At 45.1% G+C, this 5,545-nt stretch overlaps 1 non-coding gene across 1 annotated transcript; it reads right to left on the bottom strand.

Moving 5' to 3' along the window:
• Positions 1–3,205: 3,205 nt before the first annotated feature.
• On the bottom strand, positions 3,206–3,312 carry LOC121104132. Its single transcript, XR_005836500.1, has one exon. It is a non-coding gene; the product is annotated as a U6 spliceosomal RNA (small nuclear RNA).
• Positions 3,313–5,545: the final 2,233 nt, after the last annotated feature.

Genomic DNA, 5,545 nt, shown 5'->3' with positions numbered 1-5,545 from the left:
GGACCCTAGTCAAAAACTGTGCCCAAGGGAAGCTTCTGCCTACACGTCAGGGTTAATGGCCCAGCCATTGTTTTAATGGATTTTCAATGAGGTGTGAAGATGACAGGCCAATAAGGGTGAAGCTTTAGGACGAAGCTAGACAAGCTCAATTAGCTACTTGCCATTAGTATCCTGACCTTTCTGCTTCTATTTCTCTGCAACCCTGAGTGTTTATTAATTTATGTTTACCACAATTCATAGAGCCTTGGTTAACTCAGAGCAAAGGTGCCCCATCTTGGCTGCTTTCGTGGGAACGGCATTAATAAAGCCCCCCCCCGCCCAGCTAAACGAGTTTCAGGGGCGAGCCCCTGTGCACGGACTCTAAGGAACCACCCAGTTCTGCTCTCCACCTCTCTTTCCAGGCTCTCTGGCCCACTCGATGCCCAGTCCCCCCCACCCAGTCTTGTCTTCTGGAGTCGGAGCCCCCCACCTGGGAGGTGTAGACCTAGTGGTTACAAACTCAGCCTCAGTGAGATCACCTGGGTTTGTTTCCCCACAATTCACTCTGTCCTTACGTAAGATCGGGGCCTAGTGCTGTGAGGGCGCTGGCGTGCTCAGTCTTCTCTCATTTTGAATCTACGTTTCTGATTTTGGGCCAGAATTCTGAGCTAGAGCCTGGCCGAGGCCTACCTTGACTTCACCCTAGCACTTCTGGGGACTCAAATTTTGCTCCCCGAACTCCCTCTCTCAGAAACGCTGCATAAACTCCTTTTTTCTTGTTTTGAAAATTTGTCTCTTAACCTAGGGGTTGGTAAACTATGGCCTGTGAGCCATGTCTGGCCTACTGCCTGTTTTTGTAAGTTTTTTTTTTAAAGATCTTATTTATTTATTTATTTATTTGACACAGAGAGAGAAAGAAAGAGAGAACAAGCAGGGGGAGCAGCAGAGGGAGAGGAGAAAGCGGGCTTCCCGCTGAGCAGGAAGCCCGAGCCCGATGCAGGACTCAGTCCCAGGACCCTGAGATCATGACCTGAGTCGAAGGCAGACGCTTAACTGTCGGAGCCACCCAGGCGCCCTTTTTGTAAGTAAAGTGTTTTGGAACACAGCTATGCTCATTTATTTATACACTGTTTATGGCTGCTTTCTTGCTACAACAGCAGCTGGGTAGTTGGGACAGAGGAATTACTGTCCTCTAGTCTAAAAATTCACTATCAGGCCCTTTACTGAAAAAGCTTACTGTTCCTTGTCTGTGTGGGTTGAATTAAGTCCTCTAAAAAAGATATGTTGAAGTCCCCAGTACCTCAGAATGGGGTCATATTTGGAAATAGGGGCTTCCCAGAGGTAACCAAGTTAAAATGAGGTCATTAGGGTGAGCCCTATTTCAATATGACTGTTGTCCTTATAAAAAGGGAAGTTGGGACACAGAGTATGTTAATTATATTTTCTTATTTTTTGCATTCTTGAGGCTCAGACACGGGAGCTTCAGTGACGGGGTGAGAACGCCCTCCCAGGATTAACCAATTCCTAGAGAGAGCAAATGACTTGCATGGGCGTCCTTTTGTATGCAGACTAACCATCCAGAGCCCATACTCCAAACCGCCTCCTCCATCTGGCTCTTATGCTGCAGGAGGTAATGTTCCTAGTCACCTGGGGTCCAAGTACTAGACCACTAGGGACCCTCCCCACAGCCCAGAGCTCGCTGAGATTAGTCTAACATATCTAACCCTAACCCTACTCAGCCTGCCTATCTTGCCTTCCTCATTCCTTCCCGGACTCTTGGCCACACTTTCTCCTTACTCTGTCTGCCCCCTGACCATGCCTGGTGGCCTTGCATGGTATGCGTGCCTCCCCCCGACCCCGGGAACTAGGAGTGACCAACCAATCATCCCCTGATCTGTTGGTCTCACAGAATAAAACCCAAAAGCCCAGGTGCATTTTAAAACACAGACACACACTGAGGGAAAATAACGTGAAGACATAGGGAGGCGCCATGTGAGCATGGAAGATTGGTGTGTTGTATCTCTAAGCCAAAGAATACCCGAGGCCACCAGACGCCACAAGAAAGGCACGGCGCCGTTCCTTCCCTAGCACCTGCAGGGGGAGCAGGACCCTGCAGACGCCTTGATTTTAGTCTTCCAGACTCCAGAATGTGAGACCATAAATCCCCATTGTTTTAAGCCCTCAGTGTGTGGTACTTTGTCATGGTAGCCCAGGCAACTAATATACCACCTAACACATTATTTTGTTTTCTTTCTTCCTCATTGTTCTTTTACATAAAACATCTGGGCGGTATCTTATCGTCCTTGCAGGATGACCCTCACCCACATTACCACATCTGGCTATGGCGAGGTAGTCGGGCCAGCGGGCAGCTCGTGTAACCCAGGACTGAGGCTCAGAGACTCCGGGGGAACCGCCCGAGAGCACCCCCCGGCCGCAGGTGGGGAGAGCGCTGGTGTTTACTGAGGGCTCCTTGTGAGCTTGTCCCCGCACGATTTCAGGGGCCAACCCCACAGTGAACCTGAGGACGAGTAGCTGAGCAATTCTAACCATCAGGTAGCTGTGAAGGTACAAAGGCCTTCTTACCCCACTTTCCCTTGTCTTTAGGTGGCTTTTTTTTTTAAGATTATTTATTTAGTTATTAGAGCACAAGTAGGAGGAGGGACAGAGGGAGAAGCAGGCTCCCCGCTGAGCAGGGAGGACCCCCCCCCCCAGGCATCCTGAGATCATGACCTGAGCCTAGGGCAGATGCTCAGCCCACTGAGCCCCCCAGGCGCCCCCTCGACATGGCGTCTGAAGGCAGAACTGCATGAGGAGGTAGGACACCTACAGAAGCCTGGACCCTTGGGGGAAGTTTTCTTCGAAGAGCAGCGCTCAGCTTACCAGTGTGCGGTAAAGCAAGGTAAGAGAGCTCTCCCGGCCCCTTCTGCTGGCCGGATGGGGTGCGGTGGGGTCCGAGGAGGGGTCTGCGGCTATCCCCGTGTGTCACGTGTGGTGAAAGCTGGAGCTGCTTCTGGTCCAGGCTTGATCTGGACGTGTGGATTCCCTGACCTCTGACCCCAGGAGCCCAGCCATCTCCTGAGATTACTTTTTTTTTTAATTTCATTAAAAAATATTTTGCTAGTGAAATATCACAATTTCATTATTCAGTGCTGCACATTGGGCTTTGACTCATAATGTTTCCTTTGAGTTAATCCGCAAAGGGTGGCAGTTCACTAGGGAAACTGCGCAAAACACGGAACGTGTCACGAATTTGAGTGTCATCCTTGGGTAGGAGCCGTGCTAACCGTCTCTGTATGGTTCCAGTTTCAGGATATGGGCTGCCGAAGTGAGCACTAATTTAATTTTATTTCATTTTTTTTCGTCATGATCAGTGGACTCTTTAATCCCAATCCCTATTTCCCCCATCCCCCCACCCCACCACCTCCGGTCTGGTAATCATCAGTTTGTTCTCTACAGTTAAGAGTCCGTTTCTTGGTTTGTCTCTCTTTCTCTCTCTTTTTTCCTTTGCTTGTTTATTTTGTTTCTTAACTTCTACATGAGTGAAATCATATGGTATTTGTCTTTCTCTGACTGACTTATTTTGCTCAACATTATACCTTCTAGCTCCGTCCATGTTGTTGCAAATGGCAAGATTTCATTCTTTTTTATGGCCGAATAATATTCCTGAGTGTGTGTGTGTGTGTGTGTGTGTGTGTGTGTGAGACATCTTTATCCATTCATCTATCAGTGGACCCTTGGGCTGCTTCCATAGTTTGGTTATTATAAATAATGCTGCAATAAACATAGGGGTGCATGTATCCTTTTGAATTAGTGTTTTTGCATTTTTTTAGGTAAAAACCCAGTAATGCAATTCCTGGATCATAGGGTAGATCTATTTTTAATTTTGAGGGGAAACTCCATCCTGTTTTCCGTAGTGGCTGCACTGGTTTGCACTCCCACCAACAGTGCATGAAGATTCTTTTTTCTCCACATCCTCACCAACACTTGTTGTTTCTTGTGTTTTTGATTTTAACCATTCTGACAGGTGAGAGGGGATATCACATTGTAGTTTTGATTTGGATTTTCCTGATGATGAGTGATGATGAACATCTTTTCATGTGTCTGTTGGCCGTCTGGATGTCTTTGGGGGAAATGGCTATTCATGTCTTCTGCCCATTTTTAAATTGGATTGTTTTTTGGGTGTTGAGTTTTATCAGTTTTTTGTATCCTTTGGATGCTAACCCTTTATTGGATATGTCATTTACAAATATCTTCTACCATTCAGTAGGTTGACTTTTAGTTTTGTTGTTTCCTTTGCTGTGCAGAAGCTTTTTATCTTGATGAAGTCCCAATAGTTTATTTTTGCTTTTATTTTCCTCGACTCAGGAGACATATCTAGAAAAATGTTGCTACAGCGGATGTTAGAGAGATTACTGCCTTTGCTCTCTTCAAGGATTTTTATGGTTTCAGGTCTCACATTTAGGTGTTTAATTCATTTTGAGTTTATTTTTGTGTATGATGTAAGAAAATGACCCGGTTTCATTCTTTTGCATGTAGCTGTCCAGTTTTCCCAACACCATTTGTTGAAGAGACTTTTTCCCATTTGTATATTCATTCATTCCTCATTTGTCAAAGATTAGTTGACCATATAATTGTGGGTTTATTTCTGGGTTTTCTGTTCTATTCTATTGATCTGTGCATCTATTTTTATGCCAGTACCATACTGTTTTAATTACTATTCCTTTGTAATATAACTTGGAATCTAGACTTGTGATACCTCCAGTTTTGTTTTTCTTTTTCAAGATTGCTTTGGCTCTTTGAGGTCTTTTGTGGTTCCATACAAATTTTAGGATTGTTCCAGTTCTGTGAAAAATGCTGTTGGTATTTTGATAGGGATTGCATTAAATGTGCAGATTGCTTTGTGTAGTATGGACATTTTAACAATATTTGTTCTTCCAATCCATGAGCATGGAATGTTTTTCCACTTCTTTGTGTCATCTTCAATTTCTTTCATCAGTGTTTAATGGTTTTCAGAGTACATGTCTTTTACCTCTTTCGTTAGTTTATTCCTAGATATTTTATTGGTTTTGGTGCACTTATAAGTGGGATTGTTTTCTTAATTTCACTTTCTGCTGCTTCCTTATTAGTGTATAGGAACGCAACAGATTTCTATACATTGGTTTTGTGTCCTGTGACTTTTCTGAATTCATTTATTAGTTCTAGTAGTTTTTCGGTGGAGTCTTTAGGGTTTCCTATGTATAGTGTCACGTCATCTGCAAATAATGAGAGTTTTACTTCTTCCTTACCAGTTCGGATGCCTTGCATTTTTATTTTTTAAAGACTTTGCATATTTATTTGCCAGAGAGAGAGCGAGAGCGCGCAAGCATTCACACAGCAGGGAGAGGAGCAGAGGGAGAGGGAGAAGCAGGCTCCTCACTGAGCAAGAAGCCCAGATGTGGGACTCCATCCCAGGACCCTGAGATCATGACCTGAGCTGAAGGCAGACGCTTAACCGCCTAAGCCACCCAGGCATCCTTGGATGCCTTTCATTTTTTTATGTTGTCTGATTGCTGTGTCTAGGACTTCC

The sequence above is a fragment of the Ursus maritimus genome, unplaced genomic scaffold (genome assembly GCF_017311325.1).
Source record: "Ursus maritimus isolate PB19 unplaced genomic scaffold, ASM1731132v1 scaffold_2, whole genome shotgun sequence".
NCBI lineage: Eukaryota > Metazoa > Chordata > Mammalia > Carnivora > Ursidae > Ursus > Ursus maritimus.
Note: the sequence above shows the minus strand (reverse complement) of the source record. Positions and strands in the feature narration are given on the sequence as shown.